Source organism: Astatotilapia calliptera, chromosome 17 (genome assembly GCF_900246225.1).
Source record: "Astatotilapia calliptera chromosome 17, fAstCal1.2, whole genome shotgun sequence".
Lineage (NCBI taxonomy): Eukaryota > Metazoa > Chordata > Actinopteri > Cichliformes > Cichlidae > Astatotilapia > Astatotilapia calliptera.
This window is the reverse complement of record NC_039318.1, coordinates 6848810-6875243: the sequence shown is the minus strand read 5'-3', so window position 1 is coordinate 6875243 and position 26434 is coordinate 6848810. Positions and strand designations below refer to the sequence as shown.

Here is a 26434-nt window from a genome sequence, read left to right as displayed (position 1 = left end):
GCACGTGTATTCATGCACCCAGTTCTTACACCTTTGGTCTGTTTGCCCCTCCCTCTGTGTTCTGGGAACCTGGAGATGCTTGCTATACTGGCCTATATAAAGTCTATAATACACATTTGTACATTTGATCCCAGAAACCTTTGGTGATTTTTCTCTCTAACTGCACAATACTGTGGACCACACCAACCAAAGGAGGCTTCAGAATGAAAATGGTTTACTATAGTGGTGCAATCTATATAGTTGCATATAATTTATAATGCATCACGGCACATATTTATTGTTCTATATAAGAATGTTTCATGGTTTTTCTTTGTGTATGTGTTTGCCGGTAATTGTGTCTGGCACTATATGCTTGTCAGCTACAGTGGATGCAGTCACTTGACAGCCTCAGGCTGCTTATTGTATGCTTTTTTTAAACAGCTGGAAACAAGCCAGATAAGCTCTTTAAGAGTACTGAAAGCTATATCCTGCCACCTTATGCTAAGTGCGTCCAACCTGGAAATTTGTAATACTAACAACTTATTAGTTTGACTCAAAGGGTTAGTGAGGCAATTCTGCTGAATGAGAGGCTAGTTTGATAGCACAGGAGAGATATTGGTGCCTCTTTCGTGAGATTGTGCTTGCTGAGGTGATAGTTCTAAAAATCAAACTCATAATGTTAGCCAGTGTATTACTACTCCATCTCTCGAAAGGTGTCTGCTGAATTTGGGAGGTCTTTCTCTCATCACCCTGGTCAAGGGTTATTGCAGTTACTCCCTGTGGACATTCTAGGGTTACCCTGGGGTGTTGTGGCTGAGATTAGCCATCATCCTCTCAGTTTAAAGCAGGAGCTCCTTTCTCCTGGGCTTTGGCCTGGTGAGATTAGAGTTGAGATGCAGTTGAGTGATGGCAGAGGATTAGTAAGGAGCCCCTAGTGACTGACAGCTGAAGGTACGGCAGCACTGGTTACACACCTGGGCCTCTATTCTCTGTCCGTGTCAGCTTATTCACTCAAGGTCCTAACCCTGTATCTGTATGGACAACTACTCTAAAATATGATCAAATCAGCGTACATGTCCATTTGTGATAACCAGCTAATTTCTCTGAGCATTGCACAATCTGACCTTGGGTAAATTTTCTGGGACATCCACTCCGGGGAATATTGTGGCATTGTGTTAACACATGTGAATGCTCCAGACTGCAAACATCTCTCACTTGCTGATGATCAGTCAAGTGTATTTAATTATCAGCACATGGCTGCTAGTTACCCTCTTAAATCCTATGGATGCAGCAAGGGTGTGCTGTGCTGCATCCTTTCTGTGAAAACCTTCTTTTCCGCATGACTGTATGCCCTTATAGCTACCCAGCACTATAAAATTTATCATATTGACAGCTTCCTAACAAGTGTTTGAACACAAGAAAGAGAGAAGCCAGCATTGAGAGCGTTATTGTTGCTGCTTTTCAGTCGAGTCACCTCACTTGACCACAATTATGGTAAACATTCAAAGAAAAACTATTCATGTAGCAAGTGTGGAATAACTCCTAACTGCTGACCCTTTGCTGCTTCCATGGTATATTGCTATGGTGCTCCATGTTATTAGCACTAGCAAAGGGAACACTGCTCCTGACGTGTGGTGTTATAAACACAGAGCAATAACAAAGTGTGAGCTTGCATGGATAACAAGGGGAGGATGGTTCAGTAACAGTGGGCAATTTCTCTACTCTTTCCCTTTGTCCCTTCTATATGGCTTAAAGAGACTGAAGGATGTTTAACCTCTGACCCCGGCAGACAGGAAGTGACTGACACTGGGCTCATAGCTCAGCATTGTGCCTCACCTCAAGTGGAAATACCTGTCATCAAGTGTGTGTGTGTATATCCTAAGACTTCAGCTGACTCAGACTCTTTTGGTGTCTTGTTTGCTGTTTAGCAGTACAAAAGTTTGAATGTATGTCTGTGTGGGGCCCAAAACGAGGTAGGGGTGTGTGTGTGTGTGTGCGTGTGTGCGTGTGTGTGTGCGTGGAGCGCGGAAGGAGTGTTACCTCGGGCTGTGTGCTAATATCTGTGTAATTCATCATTAATTCTGTCAGAGTGTGTGTCTGACATGAGCTTCAATCCCTTGGGACAGAAGCCCCAGCAGGTGTGCCTCACATGTGGTGCAGTGTGTGAGTGTGAATGTGTCTTTTGTGCACATGTGTGAACCCTGCAGGGCTACCGGCTTGACAGCCCGTTTGTCCGACTGTGGAAGCAGTTTACCCAGTGTGGTGCGTGCTGGTTAAAATGAAAAAAATAAAGCTACCAGCATTTTGCACCAATAGTTAACACGTGAAAGCGAAAGACATGCAGTGCAAGCTGCCAGGGCTGTTTTGAGGACAGCTACAAGTAAGTTTCACATCGCTCCAACTGTCACGACTTTGCAGGGCTGTCAGTCACTCTTGGCACCATATGGGCTTCTGTCAACGCTCCTAAAGTTTGGCTCAGGTGAGCAGCCTTTGCCTCAGCTTTACAAAGGTGTGTCTGCGCACTACTCTCTAATGGTTCTGATTAGTTTTGGTTGCCAGGTATAATACCAAGGTGTGATCAGATGGGTTCTTCTGTCTGGCTTTCTGAGTTTCTTTTGTACCCAATTGTTTTATAAGACTGGTGATGTTAACTGTAAATGTGCATTTGTTCTATGTGATTTGTTAAAGAGGCGTACACACTCACATAAAGGGCACAAAAGAGCACAGGTAGAGGGAAAAACTGGTCTATAGATGAGTGCCGCAAGTGGAATCCTTGACATTTTGTTTTTCTGACATGGGAAGTTGAGTACAGAATATGTTTGGCATGCAAGTGACGATAAGAAGTCACATCATTTTCGAAAAAACCTTCCACTTTACGTGCGTGCAAAACCAAAAGTAATAGCAGAAGCAGTTAGGATCTATTGCTGTAATTTAATGGATCTCAAAAGATGGGTTTAAAAAAGAAACAGGCCAGCATATGAGGATTTGTATTACAGTTTACATAGCCTCCAAAAGTATAATCGAATACATTCAGATAGCTTGAATTAAGCCTTCTCCAATCCCTACCTTACACTAAAGTCTCTCCCAATATCTCTACAGTATTACTTTTTAACATACGTCTTTACTGTATGTTAAAGTTTACTGCACAACATGCGTGCGTGTGTTTACTACAGTTTCTACATGCTGAAACATGTTACGATGTCACAGTTTTAGGTTACCCCTAAAACTCTTCCACTGCTCTGGTTGCCAGCTCCATGTTCTTTAGTTTAGGGTTTCAGCACTTCAAATGCTCTCAAAAATACTCAACTTTGCTACTTTAAATTGGTAAATTTCCTCTATGAGCTGTGTCATCTGCCGCACCAGCTGGTAATGGGAATACTTTTTGTCCTGTGCGTAAAATCAACACAGAGCAGTTTTTAACAGGTCAGATTCATGAATTTCACTGTTTAAAAATATCTGCATACTTTTAAGAGCTTATAAACTCTGGGATTTTAAATAACGTCTTATGCACAGGTCACCGCTGTAGGTTGTTCAGTGGCCCCAGGAAGTTGAACCTGATTGACATTCATGATACAGCATCTGGAAAACTAAGTTTGATGTTAGTCCCTTGAGTTTAGTTTTTCCACTTAACTCTCCATAGCACAATGTATACAGTACAGTAGTTTGCTTTTGAGTGCATATTACCTAACAACGTGCATTATACAGTTGACAGTAAATGTGGGGATTTTTTTAAATTCAGTTTGCCTCCTTGCCTCATTTAAACTTCAGCATGAAGTATTTATTGCAGATCACAATTTGTCTCTCTAAACAACGTTTGGGGCCAAGACGGCTGTATTTGTCTGTGCAGAGACAGGTGTGCATGTCACTGACTTGGCGTTTAATCGCATGCATGTAGACGCTTGTGCATGTTCATACTAATGCACCCTGGCTGTCATACTTCCAAGTTCATGTGCTGCTGGAGGGTGTAAACGACTGTGAGTTGATTGACAGCTCTGTGGTTTTTCTTCTACCTCTCATGCAGAGAAGGAAAAGTGATGATAAATGGGAAGTTGTCTCTCAGTCTGTCCTTATGTTTCTGTAACCCGTCAGTGTGCATGATGGGATGGCAAATGTAATTCTTCCACTATCAAGTTTATATATTGTAAGTGCACACTTACATCTTTTTCTAAATCATAGTAATCCCAACGCTTGAACCCAATCACCGGACCCAATGATTATTCTCATTTCCGGCTTATATTTTTTAATCTTAAACTCTTGTAAAATAGCTTTGCATCAATGACCGTTCAAAGTAATCCCTATTTATCTTTTTACTCTGCCTTCGTTCAGCCCCTTGGCTCATTCTCAGTCAGAAATAAGCTATTTTAGCTTCTATCCCTTGAAGCCAACTTTTTCTGACTGGCTGCTACCAAAGTTATGAATAGAAGGTGAATGGGGCTTTTGTGCTCATAGCCAAAGCTTTATGGCTGAGGTGACCAGATTAAGGATATGCACTCTCCTGGATGTCATACATGTCCAAGAGTACAAAAAATGTCTGAAATGGAGCATTTAGAGTCTGATACCTGTGATTTTGGCTCAGATGAATTACCTTCTATGAGTGCATGCACTGTTCACATTACTTAAAAGTTAGGCCACATTTAATATACACATCTATCATTGTGTGTATATATATCTGAATTAACAATATACACCTGGATTCAGGTGATTTATCTGATCCTGTTTGTAGATCGTCTCAGTTTTTGTTAGATTGATGCATCTAGATTAGATTGAAATGTCTTGTAAGGAAAGGTTTGAATCTCTGGGTTGGCTGGGACCTTTATGTGTGGACTTTGCGTGTTTCTGTTGTGAGCTCTTGGGTTTCCGTCAGGCACTCCAATTTCCTCTTGCAACCCTAAGACATTCATGATGGGTTCATTGGTGATTCTAAATTGGCCACGGATGTAAGGTAGATAAACACTTAAGTGTATAGATTAAGGCTACGTTTGAGTATATGGGTGAATGTGGTTTCTCTAGGCTAGAAAAGTGCTATACAAATCCAGTGTTTTCCATTCTAATCTCCAGTCTTCTCTACAGACTGTAATTTTAAAGGAAGCAACCTAGGGACAGTCTGTTTTGTTCCACACCCACTTTAGTGAGACCTCAGCTCAGTGCCTTGCGAGGATGAGTATAGAATGGCATGTAAAATGTAAAAAAAAATTATTAATTCTTTAATCCAGCTGTTCGACAGAAGTGCATGAATCCATTGTGTAGCGTGTCTGTTTTTTCTGTAGCATGCTCCCAGCATGAAATGTTTTAGCATGGTGCATAGTAGCTCCTCACTGTTCCTTGCAATCTGTATTGATAAAATCTTGAAGTCGTCTTTGTTTATTGATAGATTAGGATGATTTCCATCTATGAGCTATCAGTTTCTTGGCAGTTGAGGAGTTGCTTGCCTAGAGCACCTCTGGTTGAGTGGTAGCTTTTATTTGTATTGTAGATGGCCAATGAGTTTAAATGAGTTCAAAGTATGGACAGGTAATCCCTGTTAGCCAAGTCCTCAGGCTTTAGACTACAGTAAACACTCCGTTTTGCACAGTTTTTTACACTCTTGAATATGTATGATGTCAAAGGCAAAGGATGTCTATAAGATGGTTGTGCACCAAAAAAAACAAGATTTTATAATGTCACAGAGAAATCCAGCACATCTAGAAACAAGAAGCTGGAATCAACAAATGTAGATCTGTCATGTAGGTTTAATTAATGGCTAAGACTTATTGATGTTTAATTTTCCACCAGTCATTAATCTGCTAATGAAAACACCAAAACGTTGCATGATCATTTTTGCTGACAGGAGAGCAATTCAGTGGCATGACTGTTTATCACTGTTGTGTGCTTTGATTGATGGAAAAGAATCACCAACTGAGGTTCCCATGTGCTTTGTTGCAGTCACGTAGCAGCATTCCCTGCAATGCAGTCATGTACTGTCAATACATGACCGATTGTCCTTTTGTTTTAAATTTGCAAGTTTATTCTTGCGCAGTACAGACAAGTGTGAAAAGCAGGAGTGCTTCATATCGCTGCTACAGCAAGAATTTCGTGATAGTGTCAAGCTTGTGTTGCGTATGTATAAACAGACAAAGTAAAATCCACAGTTTGTTACTGCAGTTTATCTGTGTGTCCATGCAAAAAGAGGAAAGACACTGATCAAATAAATCCTGCTCTTATCTTAACTTTGATCCTGTGACGCTTCCTTCTGCTGCATCAGATCACATTTTAGCTGGTTAGTGGTGCAGTTGTTCATTGTTTATTGGTAGCTAGCAATGGTGGCAGGGAGTGCTGCGGAAAAGCATTCAACATCCAGTAAGTTAGCCTACACCAAATGCAGAAACAAAAGAGTTCTTTAATTCCTGCATGAAATAAAAGAATGTGTGTTGCATTCGCCTATGAGATTTTGACACAGTAGTTGTTCTGCCTGTTTTCCTCTTATCCCATCTGCAGGTACAAATCAAAAACTCCCACATCAACCCCTAAAAATAGCCCTGTTCACATACCACACCTCAGTATCTATCAAGTGCTTGTCCGCAAGTGCCTGGGCAAAAGTCTGAACTTCCTTCTTACTTACTTAAGATGGCATTCCAGCTTTGAAACGTGCGTAACGAATTCACAAGAACCACGCTTGCTTGCTCATACGTCATTGTCTTGTCATCACTAGATGAGAAACCAAGACAATGGATCTAGTTATCCGCAGCAATAATGATGCTGGGTGTTGTGGTTACCTTTTATAACTGTTGGCAAGGGAGTCAACCCACCTGTTGAGGTAATTAGTGTGAGACACACCTGCCTTATGTAGTTTCTAAATAATGTTTGGTATTGTGAAGCTTTATTGAGCTCAAAGAACATTTCCACTCTTGGATACTTCGACACAGCTGGATATTATCGTTGATCTTGAATGCATTCCTCACGTCTTTGTAATGAAGTGTTGCAACCTGCCTTCGTTACTTTCATTAGTGATCTCATGAGTGTCACAGAGAGTCTTTTGACTTCTCCCACAGACCTGACCTGAACCTTTCTTAGTCAGCGGTGTGAATAGGGACAAACCAGCACAGGTTTCACATCAAAGCAGGGTGAATGCTAGGCCCTAAACCATAGTATATACATAGTCACACCATCATGCTATTAGTTAATTTAATTTAAATTATTCTGTCTTCTGTGATCAAAGTTGAAGATGAAGTTGCAAGCACCATGCATAACATTTACCAGCTTTACCAAGAAAGACTGGAAGATGGAAAGCACCCATATCTGTATTACACACCCAGACAGAAATACAGATGCCTGAAATAGGATTGTGAGCAACCTAAATCAGATGGTGAACTTTTAATTTGTCACTCACTTACTACTATTACCAGCACACTTAAACATGCTTCTTAGGAGAAAACTGGGCAATGTGTATCTCAGCAATAATATCTTTAAATATATCAAGCATGTGTCCCATAACCTTTTTACTGAAAATGAGGCTGCAACATATTCTGGAACTATTGTGCCATAGATACTTTCAGTAAACATTCCTTTTGATGAGTTAGATGACTTACATGCAACCAGTTCTGGCCTTTCAAGGCAATATTATTATAATCTTATTTAGTGGCTTTTTTACAGAAATTACAATACTTAAATTCTGAACCCTTTAATTTTTCATTATCTGCCACACTTAACACTGTGTGACTGACTTGTGATTTTGCAGTAATATGTGTCGTATGTCAATATGGATCTTCTGTGTAAGATTTTTGGGGGTTAATGAGAATAATGCAGTTTAACAATGCGAGTTGTTAATTAGTTTCAACTACTTTGGTGTTAATGAAATGAACAAGAGAAGCACTCGGTGGCAACAGTGAGACAACCCACAAAGTAGGAATGGTTTTACATCTGGAGGCTGCTGACATTTTTTCTCCCTTGATCTTTTCTGACTGGTTTTTCACTAGTTTTACATTTGTCTAGGGACAGAGGCACTGCTGGTAACACCAGGTAATGCCTGGACCCTACAGAGGTTGCACAAATAGTCCATCTCCTCAAGGATGGCACATCAATATGTGGCATCACCAGACGTTTTTCTGTCTTTTGTGTGTCTTTCTTTTCCTCTTGCATACTTTCAAGAGATTCCAGGATACAAGCAGTTACTCCAGGAGAGCTAGACAGGGCCATAGAAGGCCCTCAGCCCATCAGTAACAGCAGCATCTTTTCCTTTGTGCAAAAAGAAACAGGATGAGCAATGCCAAAGCTACAAAATGACACCCAAAAGGCCACTGTATGCAAAATACACTAACCTGCTGCATCATTTCTTTTACTTTTTGGGCTGTCTTTGAATTCAGTCCTCTGTAGGTTGATCATTTTTATTTCCATCAAACAATGTGGCACCCTTTCATTCCTAACATATTACACAGTCCATATTAGTATACATATGCAGCTGATTGATGGTTTGTTTTTCTCATTGAGATCTGATGTGTTTTTGTGTTTTTTTTGGAGTAGGATATTTTATTTTCATGTCAAACTATGTATATATTGACAAGTGCCAATATAATCACAAAAGATTCCAATCTGTTACAGTGCTGCCATAAAAACATCTCAGTGTACTCAGTGTAAGCATCATATAGTTTGAGCAGAAAGGTAATATATGTCAAGATGTTGTCAACTGGAACTTCAGTGAATATTTTTGTAACTTGAGGAATGCTTAAAAAGACTGAGCCATGTTTAAGTTATATTTCTTAATATTATATTATATATTTTCAAAAAAATAGAGAAAACCTTTTTATTCCACTTTTCAAGATACCACTTTGTTCAAGGCATTTTCATTTGTCTCATGTAAGTGAGTAAATAATGGACAACTGGCATGACAAACTACTTTTTTATAATTTGTTACCAACTAAGTCAAAATATATTTTATAGCTGCAAATGGAAACACTTTGAGTGGATGAAAAGTCAAATTGGGATAACAGGGCATACTATCAGACAACCTTTTCTCAAAGGCTTTCGTGGTGTTGCACTCATTTGTACAGATGAAAGATGGCAGAAATAGCAGGTTTTAAAAGCGGAGAGGGATGTCAAGACTGTTTAACCTCTGGTTGACGCATACTGACCTTTAGAGGCAATATGGTATCTCTTGTAGCTGTAGACACAGGGACTTGGTTGTTAGGCCTTGTTGAAGAAGCAGAACTGGTTTGGGGTTTCATTTTACTCCATGCAGGCAGTCCAGACCTCATAAATCCACTCCCAGGGTTAGTGTTGTTCTGTCTCCAGCACACAGAATTAGTACTACACTTTTTCTGATTTGAAGAGAATGACACACAGATGTTACTGACACTCTTCTCTTTGTTCCCACTTTATCTCCACATCAAGTAATGTTTTTACTTTCTGATCTGATCAGTGCATAATAGTGTTAGTGCCAGACAATCCATGCAAAGATAGATGCAATAAGGAGAGATGGTAAGATTGCAGAAAGCACACAGTCAAAACCCACTATGGAGGAAATTCTTCATTGTAACAATGAGAAAAACAGGTATAGCCCCACAAACATATGTGCTCTTAACATAATGGGTCCTGGCAGGCAGTAACTCATACACTGTCCCTGTGCCCCAGAGAAGAGTTTAACAGTTGGCCTGTTCTGTGGTGTAATATCTGCTATTTAATGAAGCCTGAAATATGGTCGCCATTTCAGCGTCCCAGTATTAGGTTGGAATTCTCTTTACGAATTGATCCATTACAGCATTTTAATAACTATTTTAATTAAAGCGCTATATAACACTCCAGCACTGAATTCTAGAGCAATTTATCTACAATGAAGAATTTCTAAAAGTCGATTACATGAGTTATACATTAAATAGCCCCTGACTGGAACAGTTGGTTCTCATTCAAAGCACATTTCTCCATGGAATAATAAAAGGAAAAACTTGTTGGAATCCGTCTCCAGCAATCCACAATGTAATAAGGACCTGCATTCATATCTGTTTACTGGTCTTTTTATTCACACTTCTGATTTAACCAGCTGTTTTACTGCTAACCCAAACCAGATTTGCACTATTTTCTGTAGTGTTGACCTAAGTGATTGGAACCAGTTGTCAAATTTAACAATACATAATGTTAAACTGTACTGCTACATTTGAAGGACCAACTAAATTTAACTCTTAAAGTCTTTGTCCCAGTGAGAGTGTTTGTACTGTCACACTTGTTAATACACTGAAATTTAAAATTTCATTGTGTTGTGTATTTTCTTGCACATTTTTAATGACATATAGGTTAACAGATTATACCTTCTGGTGGTTTGCACACAGTTTTCTAATACAGAAGAATAGTTTAAAAGATTCCTTGAGTTCTATATGCAGCACTTGTTTTTCACTACTTTTTCACCTCTAGCGGTTTGCCAATGCTTTATGCAGTCAGTTTTAAATTCTGAAAAGAATCTTGCAGGTTACTAAGTACATCATAATACAGTATTCCTTTCAAAGGACCTCTCTACTTTTGCTACAACACTGTCACCAACCCCATCAGTCAGAGTCAGTGACCTGCCAAAATTATGACCTACTAAATGTGTTGGACTGGATTCATAGATCTGATTTCACTGAGGCTATAAGGTGAGGTATTCTCCTGCATTTGTCACTTATCATTCAATAAAATATAGTTTTGGACAATTTGACCCTGTCTGGTCGGCGGGGATAGAGAGGAATGAGCAGCTATTATTATCCTGCTTTACGTCTCTGGCAGTGTAGCGGTGTCAGTCGGGCTGGCGATGGAAGCCAGGGGGCCGGTTAGGACTGCTGGCTCTCTGAGGTGCTTCATCTTGGGACCAAGGCAGCGAGACCTCTAACTGAACCGCAGCCATTTGGATGGAAAAGTGCTGAGGCAGCAAGCTCGGGCCATTTCACTGGGTGGAGTTCTTATACCGTACTGCTAAGAAGATGTGGCGTTTGGCTGAGAGCCAGTTTATGACTTTATTATCATGCAAACATTGTTCCCGTGCTCAGATTCACACATCATTGTCAATTATGTTGTTTTATTCCACACTTGTTTCTCACCACCAGTAGTTACCACTAGCATCTGTGATCAATTTGTGTGATTTATATACCAGAAATGAGTCTGTGTTTTAAAAGCCACATGTGTCTGTGTTTCACCTTGTCATATTGGCTCTTGGCAAACAAACTCTAAGATTCCTGAGATTCCTCTTAGTAGTAGCCAATGATAAGGGGAAATGCGAAGTAAAGAGAGGCCTTAGTGTTCTGACAGCAGTTTGCCTCATTGATAGATTGAGGTGAATGTTTGAACACCAGACAGACAAAAAGAACCAAATGGCTTTTATGAGCAGCGTGATTTATCCGTTGAACAAGCTTTGTCGAGCTCTGCTGGCTGAATTTATGGCACTTGACACACGAAACGGGCTATCAGTGCTGCGTTTGGATGTTTGGCAGACGCCCACCGTACTTTCACACAAAGCAAGCATGAAATATTAGCATTATTTTAAAAGGTTTCCGTATATTAGGGAGGAATTGGGTGTTCTTTTCCAAGATGGTTCACAGTAAAGCCATTCACTGTCTGGAAAGATCACTGACAGCCAGGTCTGGATGGAAAACGATTGAGAATGATATAAGACAAGGTTCCAGAAGTGGTTGTAGATTTTCACTTGGAGCTGAAAATTGTCAGTGGTCAGTTGTCAAGTTGTCAGTCAGTTTTCATAGATATTTAAACATTCAAATGTTAGTTTTAATGAACTGAGGCTCAGAAATGTTGAAAAATGCCCCTAGTTTTTTAATGCTGAGCTATTCTTGCCAAGTTACTAATTTGTAAGAACACTGAAATTAATAAATTCAGTAGTGACATTGCTGTTTTCCCCCAACTCATCAGCTATTATCTTACAATGATGCTTCTGGGCCAATGGCCAATATCTCAGCATCCATAGAGTAACCTGAGAAATCTGAAAATGTGTAATTGATCCCCAAGCCAAGACTTTCTGCTCCATATGCATACCATTCTTTACAGTCGAACTTTGAAAGCTTTGTAAAATCTAAATACTCATCACGTGGGTTTGCTAATTGCTCCTTCCTCTTGTTCTTTGTAGCTCTGACACACAGGGGATTAAATGAGTAGAAGGGCAGCTGAACAGCTTCTCTCTACTGTAGTATGTTCGTCAGCTCTATACTCATATTTCCATAGACGTGCTTATCTGATGACTGCCAATCAGATCTTAACTTCTGATCATTTAACCAACTTTATAAAGCCATTCTCTGTTTCCTTCTCCCTCTGCTCAACCCAGGCAAATGTCTCTTTTTCTTGACACAACAATTTGAATTAAAAAAACCCACATGAATTAATTAATTGTCCATACATTAGTTCTATTATATATATATATATATATAAAAATATATATATATATATATATATATATATATATATATATATATATATATATATATATATATATATATATATATATATATATATATATATATATATATGTATGTATATGTATATATATGTATGTATATATATATATGTATATATATATATGTATATATATATATGTATATATATATATGTATATATATATATATATGTATGTATATATATGTATATGTATGTATATATATGTATGTATATATATGTATATATATGTATATATATATATATATATATATATATGTATATATATATGTATATATATATATATATATATATATATATAAAAATATATATATGCGCGTGTGTATATACGTATGTGTGTATATACATATATATGAGTGTTAAAATATTACTGATGTGCAGAAATTTAAAAAATGCAAAAGTGTATGTGCTTATGTAGAGGTTTATGAGAAAATGATGACTTGTCAGTTTCAGTGACTCTTTGCGCTTGTTCCCATATTTGACTGACAGACGAACCATAATTAAACTGTAGTATGTAGTTCAGAAACCACAACATCATCAAAAGCTGGTTTATGCTTGGAGAGAGTGCATTTATGCACTGTTTACCAATATACACATGTTAGCTTTGACTGTGGTTTTCTTTACTATACAAGCTATGATTTAAGGGCTGCTGTCTGCCACTGGTATATCGTACTAAGTGGCTTGGTTGACTTTCTTTGTTTTCTTGTGATCGCCCACATGTACTGAATAGTTACGTGGTAGAAGACAGTATTTTACTTCTTATATTAACATTTTAGTATTTTCATTTGATGATCTTCAGCTATTGGAACACAGGATTTCAAGTTTTAAGGATTTCAAGTTCATAATAAATCTTATCTGATTTGGTTGTTCACTTGATTGTTAGACTTTTATGTTGGCACACCTTAGATATTTTATACCAAAACTATACTGTTCAAAAACCATTATAATAAAGGAACACTTGATAAATACTCATGGTCAGTTAAACTTCAGGGATATCAATCTGTCCAATTAGGAAGCTTAAACCTGCTTTGGTGCAAATGAAAGTGTCAAAAAGTGCTCTGAAGAGGCAACAACAGAACATTCGCCAAGAATGGACTGGTTTTGCAAGTGGTGGTCACAGACCGCTATTCTTATTGCTCTGTTCTGATAATTCCTGACTGGTTTCTCTTTAGTTTTGCTTTTTGCAGTGTCCTTGTCACCTCTGCTGTGAAACGTGCATTTTTAATATAGTAAATCTACACTGCAGAAACTCCACTAGTGAGCTTGGAATTCAGTTGGGAATAATTTGGGTTTTGCAAAGGAGTATACAAACTCATGTTATTTGTTCAAAGCAAGATTTTTACTTCTGGACGTGCATGTCCACTAATTTTTTTAAATACTTTTTTTTATAGCAGAGAGGTTGGCTTTCAATGCACAAGGTCATCCCAGGTTCAGTGTTACCTCCCGGTAACCCAATCCTCTACAGCATGAAAATACAGACTTTAACAGAGACACACCAACTCAATGACACAAAGAGGCCAGCAGTGTTTTTAACATGTTTTTAACCATGTCCAATCCTTTGTGTGAGTGCTCCCTGAGATGAGAGGACTGTCTGTCAAGGGGACACTAAAATAGCTATGTGGGCGAGGACAAGGGGGAGGTGTGGGAGATGTGATAGAGGGCTTCCGATGGATACCACTCATTTGCCACGCGTGAACTGATGTGAATTTAGGTGACAGAAGCCTGTAACCTCTGGGAAAGAATCTGTAAGGGGAAAAGGGGGACAGAGAGAGCTGAAAAATGGGATTGACCCTTAACCCTCAGAGTCAGTAATGTGATCCTGGTATCTCTATTGTGGAGGGAGGGAGGTGGAGAGGAGGAGGTCACCAGGGAAAAGGGAAGGTAGTAGCCATGCCGTACTGCTGATTAGAACTTCCTGTGGTCAGCCACAGTGTTCCAGCTTGAGAACACACAAAAGTAGGCGCACACACACTTCAGACAAAGATAACTAAGACATTCATGTAAACTTTGCACTTTCGGACACAAAAAATGACTCTTTAAACTTGACAATGTCAGCTGAGTTAACTGAAAGACTAAGCTAAGGCAAAGACTAGTGTTTAAACTAGCTAAAAGAAAATAAGGACGTCCGCCATTAGATTTATTTGGAATCCCAATTTTTAGAATTCAGTTGCATCAAATAGCTTGTTTGAAGTGATTTTTAGTATTAAATGACAGTTTCCTCCTGGTGAATCAGCAGCTTCCCTCAAGCCTAACTAGCTTTGAAATATTTTACACGAGTTTGCTGCTAAACTGGCACTCTATCCAGGCTGTCACCTTAACTGAGATGGGCTCTTGACTAACAGATGTTGGGGTTTTTTTTTTATTTACGAAGATTGATCGGATGCCTGAAATAACCTTAGCGTTAGTTCAGTGAATGTATGATGCTCTGTCACTTTTAGTGGAAAATACAGTAGAAATATACAATTAGAAGACAGCCTTGGAAGAGGTGTACTGTTTAGGATTGCTTTTATTGACGTTGTATTCAGGCACAGACATGAGTTTGTGTTTCACTTCTGTGTAATTATCGTTCCAAAGAGGCCGAATTTCAGAGACTTCCAGATACTCTGACATTTCACACTCTGTGGGTCAAGCTCCAAATACATTATAACCTACATTTCCCACTATTGTTTTCAGAGGCTAAGTGCCACTCCGGAAGGCACGGACGCTAACATTCGTTGGTAAAATCAGAGTTCCCTTTAAATACCACGGAAGACATGATTTAAAGTAGTATTATTGAACTTGTTGGGGATTGCTCACCAACCTTATGAAACATGCTTCTGTGACTGACTGACTCTATTGCTGTCACACAGGTTTTATCATCAAATCTGAGTCTGTGCAATCACATCAGTGAGAGACCACTGTTCTTTATCTTCCAAGGTTTCAGTAGCATATTGTCTCTATAAATAGCTCGCTTTCTATCGGGACCTTTATTGTTTTAGCACAATAAGATTTCAAGAAAATATGAAAATGAGGGAGAGTCTATCTATAGAGAACAAGTGTTCTGGAGTGAAGCAAAGCATCAGTGATGTCAGCAGTCAAAAGCATGCAAAACAGTCCGAGACAGTTGCGTCACCACTAACCTATAATGATTTGAATGGTGTCAGGGCAGACTGGAGTGATTAATTTTCACAGGCAAATCTCTTTTGTTTCCGTCTTCCCCAGCTCTGCAAAAATGTTCTGGACTGATTTTTTTTTTTGTAGAGCTGGGAAAGCTCTCTGTAAAATTCTGTTTTCTGTCATTGATGGTAGCTGTGAGAAAATCAAACTGAAGCTAGGAAGGTTTTATTTATTTATGTTGTAAGATATATATATATATATATATATATATATATATATATATATATATATATATATATATATATATATATGTATATGTATTAGGGGTGCAACGATATTCGTATCGACATTGAACCGTTCGATACAGTGCTTTCGGTTCGGTACGCATATGTATCGAACAATACAACATTTGTAATTTATTTTATCAATTTTCCTTCTGACGATGCTGTCTGTGTTGAGCGCTCAGTGAATCTGTGTTCGACTACTCCGCCTAGGCTGCACTGTCGAGCGCAGATCCACTGAGCGCTCAACACAGACAGCATAGTCAGAAGGAAGAGCACAGGGCAAGCTAGCGAGACAGAAGTTAAGCTCTCCTTGCAACAGGCAAATTGAACGTCATTCAGATCTGGCGTTTGGAATTATTTTGGTTTTCATGTGACGTATGACCCTGAAGGTAAGCGAGTCATGGACTAAAGTAAAACAGTATGTTGGATGTGCCATGCAATGCTCAATTACATTGGTGTGAACTAGTGTGTTAGCGCAGTTAGCTCGTTAACGTGTTGGCCGTCTAGCCCCATGCACGGAGTGATCGGCGGTAGCTCGTTAACGGAGATTTGCCGTGTTGTGGCGTTAAGGTCATTTCAACGAGATTAACCTGAAAGCACTAGCGGGAACACAACGAATATGACTGCACATTTACGCCGACATCATCGTAGTGCAAAGACAAATACAACAAGCATGCTACTAACTTTAGCCGAGTCATTTAGACAGCTGTTAGCACATGATTCTCCTTATGCTGCTGAGAATATAGCCCAGAAGAAGCGGATAGTATAGCTTTTATTTTGGAAAGAGCCATTTCTCTGTAATAAACTCTCTTTTCCAAAGATGAGTGATTCCTCAATCAGATACAGGGCTTGCAATATCGCTAGCCCGACGTCCCGGAGCTAGCGATTTTTTCAGTCGGGCTACCAAAATCTATCTCTTCCCTGCCCGTCGGGCTATTGTAGGAAAAATATATGTCAATGCTTTTGCATTCTTTCGGAAATGTAGCTGGGTAATTATGTCATTGGCATCGGTGAGCCACTGTCAATATGTGACATATTGAAGTCGCGTTTGAATTTGCGCTTGTTTTTTTGCTTTCACTTTGCAATCGTGCGAACTGTGTATAGAGAGCGACAGCACTGATCTGTGAGTGATGATAATTTGTGCACCAATTCCTCTGACATCGTCTTATTAATCGTTAGCTTACTATGCAAACATGACAAGTGAAATCTCCCGCAGCAAGCTTAAACATGTGAGAGGTTGATCGCGCAGAGAATCGCTGAGCTTATGTGAGTGAGTGTGTAAAAGCATTTCAGTTCTGCTGAGCCAAATAAGACAGGTCAGGGTGAAGAAGTGACAGCCAAAGAAAAGCTTACCACAAAACGGAGAAGTTATGACAAATCAGACTATAAGGCAAAAAGAAAGTGCAGCTTTATGGTTTCATGGACAAAAGAATTTCTGTGGCTGCAATATGATGAGCTAAATAACCAGGGCTGCACATAAGTGGTCCGCAGGTGCGCATTCGCTGTCAAAATAAAAAACACGCACAAGGGTTAGGGTTAAATTTAAAAACTGTACTTTTGAGTTAAAATATATATTTATAATTTTAATAAATGACAAATTAAAAAGGCATGAACATTTTTTTGTATCGAAAAAATATCGAACCGTGACACCAAAGTATCGAACCGAACCGAACCGTGAATTTTGTGTATCGTTGCACCCCTAATATATATATATATATATATATATATATATATATATATATATTATATATATATATATTTGGGATGAATCAAGTCTTTAAATAAGATGACTCCTGTCTCTCTTTTTTGCTCATACTCATTTTTGTGAGGTAAAGGTGCCTGTTTTCTTGCATGTTAGTGAATCTAATTCCTCATTCTTTTGGAAGGAAACACCTCAGTCAACTTTTAATGGTGTGTGCGGAGAGGTAGGGCTCTCAGGGGCAGAAACTTGGCTCTGCTGTGATTTATTGTTTAATTGAGCCGACTCGTTAAAGTTACCTGTAATTGATGCCATAAAACCCCTGGCTGTCTCCCAGCTTCTGGGTTGTGTAACACTGCAGGTTAACATGCAACCCGACGTTCCTGTGGATATTTGACTGCACTAAACAGAACTGTATTTTCAGATCGTCTGCTTGTCTCAGTGTGAAGGAGCTGAAAGTGAAAAAAGGCAGTAATGGACTGGGGCAGTTTGTGCAGAGCTTTAGTTTGCTAGTACTTGAAAAAGAAAGGGAGATTGTGGATTGTGTGTGTGAGTGTGTATGTCTGGCAGTTTGGTATTTCCTGAAGGAGTTTCCTCCTACCGTCAGAGCGGAACCACCCTGGGCCCCTCAGCAGTCCAACCCACAGACTGACCCGGTACTGCTCCCAGAGAGAAATAGAGAGACATGGCAACAGTATGGAGTCTCATTGGATGTGAAGGTGTACAAGTATAAAGAAGCATTGATAAAGTTGTTGCACACAGAGAACTAGGTTGTTATTAAGATTGGAAGACTTATTCTCGTCTCCCCAGTTCTGCCTCAGGCTATAGACACCTACGCATTCTGCTAGTCTAACGTTCCTTATCATCCGTATTTGGTCTGTCATAATGCGTGTGGCTTGATGAAGAAGTGTATCCTCAGCACCTTACAGCAATTTGTTGGCTGCAGTGTGTCCCAGAGATAGCAAGGAAGCACCAAGGAGGATCGCGGGCTAGGATTCCTGAGCTATTAGCCAGCATTACTCATCCAAAGGCCTGACAAGAGAAACATGGCAGATGAGGAGAAAAGGCTGGGGTGAGCGGGGAAGAGGGTATTGTTGAAAGAGTTACAGAGAGAAGAGTGAGTTTTGTCAGCCCTTGTCTTTGCCCCCTTGTCACAGCTGGGCTTGATTACCCAGGGTTCTCCGCTGAGCAGCTTCAGGCAACGTGGATACCGGATTGTAAGATGCACTGAGCTTTTTCAGGAGAGGAGGGAAAGATCAGATCGGACCTGTGTTACATTTTCCTAAGTGGTTTTATAAATTCAGTTTTGAGCATTAGGCTGGTGATGTGGACATAATGAGAGCATGAAAAAATAAAACTCAGTCTTCTGACTGAATTGTAGATCCAAACCATTACCTTCCTTTGGGAGTCAGTCAGTGATTCTTTGCCAAAGCTGCTGGTGTGAGTAATTTTTCATGGCGGTACTTCAAAGTCATCAAAGTCTGACACCAAAGGACACCTTGTGCGAGAGGCTCATGTCCATAAGCAGCATCTGACAAAATGGTGTTATAGTTTGTTGGTTGTTCCTAAAAGTGACATTTTGAATAAAGCATCTGCTTCACCTGGAATATTTGAATCTTTGACACTTATGTCATTGCGCCAATTTTGGGCACTATTCATAATATAATATCAATACTGAACATATTACATTTCAGTCTGTGATTGACTGGCGGCCCGTCTTCGGTGTCTCTGTTTGTCCTTTCTTTTGGTTTTCTGAGGAGGACAGTCTTCCCAGAGACCTATTTCATGTGTGTGTCTTTCATAAACCTTTCACAAAGGGCCACTTTATGGTGATTGAAGTTGTGTTTACTAATGAATGCCAGACTGAATGTTCGCCCACCAGCTCATGAATATGCAATGATGTCAAACCGGCGCTAACACCCATGAGTTGTCTTTACTATTAGCCGCGACAGGAGGAGAAAACTGGAGCCCAGCTACGAGTCTGAGAATTACAGGAGAAGCAGGAAGGAAGGAAAGGAAGAAAGTGAATGAGAGATGTAGATGCAGCCTTGGCTCAGAGCGAAGCCGCTGAGATTTTTAATATGTGTCTCTGAGAGTGTGTATGTCCCATAGAGGAGTATGTTTATAAATCACAGAGTCAGGCAGTGTGTGTCTTGCAGGGCCGGTGTTTCCTGCAGTGTAATCTGAGTCTCTGGTGGAATGTGTGAACCACATCCGACTCCACTCCACTCAAGCCCCCGACTCACTCAATATCCCACTGTAAACAACATGGCTTTGCCAGGGATTCTTGAACAGGACAGGTAGAGTCGCTATATCTCCCAAAAATAACAGAGTGCAGGAAATGCTTCAAAATAAGAGCATATTGGGCCCTGCAGTCAGCGAAAGTCACCCCTGAAAAGTGATATTAAACTTTTATTCACTGTGTTTTCAATGAACCTATGACTTCTTTATTGTGTGTGTGCATGTGTGTGTGTGAGTGAGAGAGAGAGGTTTAGACTAAGAGGTTAATTGTAGTGTGACCTCCCTAATGTCTTTCCCTGGCTGGTTATCTTGATTGGGTAATTAATTCTGGGGCCGCTCTCTTCAGGCGACCCAGTATTCACACACTCACAAGTCTCTCTTTCTCATACACACACTTCTTTTGAATCTCCTGAACTCCAGCACCACTACATTCCCTTAACCTTAAGGCTGTTCTATTGTTTTACTGTTACCTTTTCTCGTTATTTCCTCCTTCTCTCGTTCTTTCACTCCCGCTCATGTCTTTCTCTTTTTCATTCAGTCACTCTCAGACTGGCTCATCTGATATTTTATTCTCAATCCTTCCTCACAGCTTGAACCCTCAGAGAACTGACTGAAGTTAAAGTAGCTGCACAGTATCAACACAGCAAAATGTATTGTTGCAGTTTAGGCTTTACTGTTGTAGCTTCAAACAAGTAGTTCTGTCTGCTTCACATTTCATACTTGCTTAGGCCTCGGTCACACAGGCCTACTGACCGGTTAGCAAGCCCCCGGTCTGGTCACTGGTGTGTTTTCCCCAGCCCATTGGCGAGAGATTGTGGGATGCTGCTGGTTCTCACTAGGTGAAATCAGTTGCAAAGAGGGTGCTGGACCAAAAACCTCACCGTGATTGTTTGGTTGCTAGCAGATTGGAGAGGTTATCCATAGTTTAAAGGAAGACACCAACTGAGCGGAACATTAAAAAGCTGTGATGCAACAGAGAAGCAGCCAGTGTTTTCAAAGTAAAGGTTTTTCCTTATTGCTAAAAACAACTTGTAGTAAAAGGTGCAATTTTTACCTTGAGAGTAAGTCTCCGTTTCTGGATTGCATTACACCAGTGATTCTCAAAGTGTGAGCCGAGACCACCTGCTGGAGGTACTGCAGGTAGAGACCACAAATTCAATTAGAAATCACTCAAAGTGTGTACAGCTACACTTTTATATGACAATTAAATTAAAACTGATAACAAGAGGTGGTTACTTTGAAATACTTCTCATTACTGTGATCCAGATTTGCTGCTCTTGTATTGAAGTTTGTGTCCCAGTGGCTCACACATTGGCCATAACACTTTGCATATGACTGTGTAGCAGTTTATAGCCTGTGTTGTTTATGTTTTTGAGTAAATTTTAAAGGATAAACATCACTTTCTCTTGTTTTTCGATTACAATGAAGATTTCAGACTGTAAATGTTTTTAGTTACTTTGAGGAAGCTTGCACTTCCTCCCCTCTTTCTGAGTCCAGTTTTGGGGTATGCTCAGTCTTCAGGGCTGAGCGACCACTTCCTCTAAGTGGCAGACAGCTCACTGTTTTCTTCCCCACCTTATCACTCTATCACCAGCTAACAGACACAGAAAGAGAGAGTTAGAGGACGAGAGAGCAAGCAAAGGGAGCTCCTTTTTGCTCTCTCTCTTTCTCTCTCCTGTGCACTCTTTCAGGTTTGGCTCTCCCTGTTTGGGCACGATGAGAAGAGCAGATTATTGGAGCTGATAAGATGAGGAATGCTGCTTAGAGAGGAAACGCCATTCTGGATGAGATGTAGCCTATAGAAGCCTGTTCCCCTGTCCACGACATGTCATCCAACACCACCACTGGCCTTTTCCTATCCTTCGTCTTATAGAGGAAGGATAGACATAAGGGAAGTGAGCCGGGATTGAAATCCATTGACCCAAAGCAGATGAGCATGTCCATTCAAGCCGCCCTTTTCCTCCTGCTTGCCCTCTTTCTGCCTCTGTCTGCTCCTGTTGTTTTGACTTCATTTCTCTTGAATAATAATAAATTCAGAAGTGCGTACCAGTGGCCTAAAAAATATCAGTAAACTGTTGTCATTAGAACAAGTTTGTACCGAGAAAATGTCACTGGAAAATGTGTTAATGGAGCAGTATGTGGAGTATCTGCAGGGGTGTCGAACTCCAGGCCTCGAGGGCCGGTGTCCTGCAGATTTTAGATATCAACACACCTGAATCAAATGATTAGTTCATTACCAGCCTCGGGAGAACTTTAAAACATGTTGAGGAGGTCATTTAGCGATTTAAATCAGCTGTGTTGGATCAAGGACACATCTAAAACCTGCAGGACACCGGCCCTCGAGGCCTGGAGTTCGACACCTGTGATCTAGAGAGATACTTTTGTCAAATGTTATTTAGATTTTTACTGTAAAATCTTTAAAAATTCATCTCAAAGGGAGTGGAAGGCGGAAATCTTGTGGTTTGTTCAGATGCAACTTTGTAGGCCTAAGCTGTGCTGCCATGAGAGAAGAGTTTTCTCTTGGAAACCCTTCCAAACTGCTCATCTTGGTCAGTCTTTTTTCTAATTGTACTGTTATGAACTCTAGCATTTAACATTCCTACTGAGTCCTGTAGGGTCTGAGATGTACAGCTTGGTTTATTTGCACTTTATCTGAGCGTTCCACGCACTGACTTTGGTGGGACATTTATTCCTGGGAAGACTGACAGGTGTATTTAACATTTTCTGCTTGTGAATCATTTCTCACTGTAGAATAATAGACTTTAAATTGTTTGGAAATGGCATTATTACACATTCACAGCAACAATTGTTTTGCTAAAATGATTGATGTCTTTCCTTGGCATTGCACTAAGACATACTTGGATACTCTAGACCAGCAACCTGCCAAAACGTCTGCTTAAATCAAAGTGTTCACACTTACTGCTCATCAATTAATCAGGTAATTTTGATTAACGCATTTATTATATCATATATTTATATGATATGATAAATATTATATATTTATAAAATATATTTGATTTGATCATTTTTTATTTAACATTTGAGTTGCCCACTTAATCCTATGGAATTAGTAACTGCATACTTTGTAAGACCTTTTTTTTCACATGACTGTAACATATTATCTATACTGAACTTATGAAATTAAAATTGAAGTTACGTTTTTCTAGAAGCAGGATTAAATACTTCAGCTGTCTTGCCAGTGTTCTCTACTGCACCCCAGTAAAACATGTACCTGCTGCATTTTGCAGAATCTGAATTGTGAGTTGTGGCCACTTGTTGAAGTTTTAAAACCTTGTAGATTCCTTATTGTGGTGCTTATCCTACATTTTTAAAAAATTTGTTCAATAACCGATATTCCAATGTGGAAATTTTCCTTCCTCCCAGTGTTTAATGTTCATATAATACAAACAATACTAGAAGAGTCTAAAAGAAAAACTATTTGTTTATTAGTTTCTCAGGATTTTCTTAGCACCACCTAAAACAGTGAAAAGGCAGTTTGTGATCAAAAATAAAAAGTATGTAATATGTTAATGTCTTTGATCATATTTTATTACAATCTTTGATTGAAATTGTCCACTTGCACACATGCATGATACAAAGAAAAGCCCAGTTTTCCTCTTGAACCAGAGCAAACCTGACTACATCCAGAAAATGAGCAATGGCTGGTGAGAGTCACGGAGGAGAGACAAGGTTGTCTGTTAGCAGGTTCAGAGAGCGGCTGAGGTGAAAAACGGAGAAGGGGAGAAGGAAAGAGCAAGAGACTAATAAATAGTGTGCTGGGAGTTGAAAACTGCAGACAGAAGTTTTTATGTGCGACTGCCTCGCTTAACCCCAACGCCACTGAAAGTTCAGCCAGGGCCTGAATTAGATCACATCAAGGGATCATCTCACTCTGTGTGCATGTGTATGCTAAAGTGTGTGTGTGTACCACATCCTTCAGCCAAAACTCACCTGTTGATCTTCATCCAACATAGCTGACATCTATGTCACCCGTACAAAAACAGCTCCCAAAATGAGAGCAGACATGTAACCTATACACGCTTGATGTGTGTGTTTGTATACTGTGAGGCCGAACTAAAAGTAGATTGTTTGTGTGATAGAGGCCAAGGCAGGAGAGAAGTTAGACGTTTTTGGTTTTGGCTCGTCAAACCATAATTTAATTTTGTTACCACTGGGCATATAATAACAGATCTGGACATCAGTAATAACAAAATTGTACTCACGCTAAAAGCTAAGATCTAGAACAAAGTCAAACAGGGCAAGAAATACAAGTTAGACTGTCAGACAGGTTTCAAACCCACATGTTTGCCAACATCACTTGTTCCCAGCGTTGAACAGTGAAACGATCACTCAAAAACTGGCTGACTTGAGGGATTACGCCATCGTTTCAGGTGTTCTGACTTTCAGCTTTACCTCAAAATATGTTGGGTTACATAATCTGCCTAAACTTTTGGTTGGTTGAAAATCTGCCTGAATGTCTGACTTGTGGTTTGTTTTGTAGAAATTAGTAGAAATGCCATGTTCTCAGCAATTATTTTGCTATGCACAGTGTTAAGCAATTGCAAAAGCCTTCCAAAATAAGACCAAGGTTATAATTTGGTGTGTGTTTTGGGGGAAAAAAAGACAACAGCAACACTTATGTGAAGTTGTGCAAGAAAACAAGTAAACCACCGTGCCCATGACTCCCACATTTAATCAGTTGAGGCTGTGATGTTATAATCATAGATAAGAATGCTGATTGTGCAGCTAGAAGACAATGCCTGCACAGTCCACGAATGTAGACAAAATCCAGTAAGCCAAACACAAATCTTTTTCTATGTATTGTTCCAATACTAATTTTATATTGCATGTAGTTTTATGTTTTAGAATATAATAATTGGGGTTGTTACTCAAAAAAGTAGAGTTACACATTACACTTCTTAAAAGTTATACAGTAAGTTACTTAGTTACATGCCAAAGAATCTAATTTGTTACATTATCTCTCCATTAAATAACCGTGCATTGCCACATACTTACCAGTTAACAATATAAAACGCTGGCTACAGTTCCCCACATGAACTGAAATCCCTAATGAGCACACACACAAGAGCTTTCTTTTAGTGTTATGTATGAAAACAAAGCCGACTACAAAAAGCAAAGATGACAACCAGCCCACAGAGATTTGAATTCGATTGCCACAGTGATTCTGCTGTAGAAACATGTACATGTAGTAGAACTGGAGGCTAAAATGCTGCAAGCCTGATTGTTCATCAGGTTGTTACCTGCTGAAACTCAGGCTCTGGCTGCTGGGATGTGGTCTGCATTTACTCAGCTTTATCATCAGCCTGCGTTCTTGGCTAGCTTTGTATTAGTATTCTGTCTGTGCAGGGGCTTCCAAAGACCCATAATTGTTTCTTGTCCTGTTGTGCAATAAAAAAGTATAAAAAGCAATGTCCATGTCTCTGCTGCAGGCTGCTCCACCAGTTTCCTCCTCCTGCACACCATCTGAAATCAGCTCATTGTGTTACAAGTGCGCAGGAAGAAAAAAGCATTTAGTTATTTGCAACACGTAGCAGTTGGCTCAGTCCGTTCTGCTTCCTAAGTGAAAGGGCCTTTAGCCGTTTTCTTACTGTAGCAGATACGGCATGTCTCATTAGTGCCATACAGTTTATGGAGAGAGCTTGTTATTTAATTTCATTATTTAAAACTCCAAATATTTTCATTTCAGCCTCCAGAACATCAGTAATAATTACGTTGAACCTTCAAAAACCAGTGGGGGACATGTAGGGGTGGGTACCAAATTCAGCATTGATACAGTTTTACACCAAATCACTGGGTGCCACTTTTGATATCAGTTCATATCTGGGGTTAGCTGTTCCCATCATTTTGGCACACACTGTTAGTGTGTGCCAAAAGTTACACATAATTGTTGGTGTGCAAAATGCAAACCACATCTAATCAGAGAAAAAATCTGGTCAAAACAGAGAGATTTGGTTTTGTGTTGTGTGTAAAGTGTTTCAAAGAAGTAAAATGTTTCAGTGGAGAAGTATAGACTCAAGAAAAAAAATTTAATTTATTATTTCTTTTTGAGCAAAGTCCAGAAAAACAGTTGTTATTCACTTCTGGTACCAAATACAGGTGCCTGTACTGATACCAGTGTGTTTTAAAGTATGAAAGGTAGCCAGCTGTAGTAACAACACAGTGCTTATGTCCATCTTTTATATATAGTCTTCAATTTTAATGTGTAGGCTTGAGGTCTTAATGTTAATCTGCCTGTTACCAATGTCCTCTATACACATCAAAGCTGTATCTAATGTTAGCAGTGTAGCTGTTACTTTAATCCATTTCAATTGTTGCCATATTAATCATATAAATTGGACCCAGACTTTCCTTCAGCATGGAGAATATAGAAGCTACTTAACAGTCATCATCTGTACCAAAACACTGAGGCTGGGTGTCAAAGCCTAGACAAACCCCTCGATGCTTAACTGAGATTACACAACAATTAAGATAAGAGAGGATGAGATTTTCCTCTCCCCTCAGTCTCTCACCCTCTCTCACTCAGTCTTGCTCTCTCCCTCCTTTTTTAAGTATGATTGTAAAGAATGTTGTTTAAAGAAGGGAAATTAAGTTTGCCTTTGATGTCTTCTGAAATATGAAACAGCCACACGCTTATAGAAATGTTAAACACTCACCACACACACGCTCACGCTGACACACACCAGCTGATTTCACTGGAAGCCGCTGCTTCGCCCAAACT

The 26434-nt window shown here is 39.6% G+C and overlaps 1 protein-coding gene across 1 annotated transcript in view; it reads left to right on the top strand.

Annotated features, from left to right (window-relative positions):
* Positions 1 to 26434, top strand: part of gmds (GDP-mannose 4,6-dehydratase) — a 195309-nt gene that overhangs the window by 157958 nt on the left and 10917 nt on the right. The gene's annotated exons all lie outside the window — the stretch shown is intronic.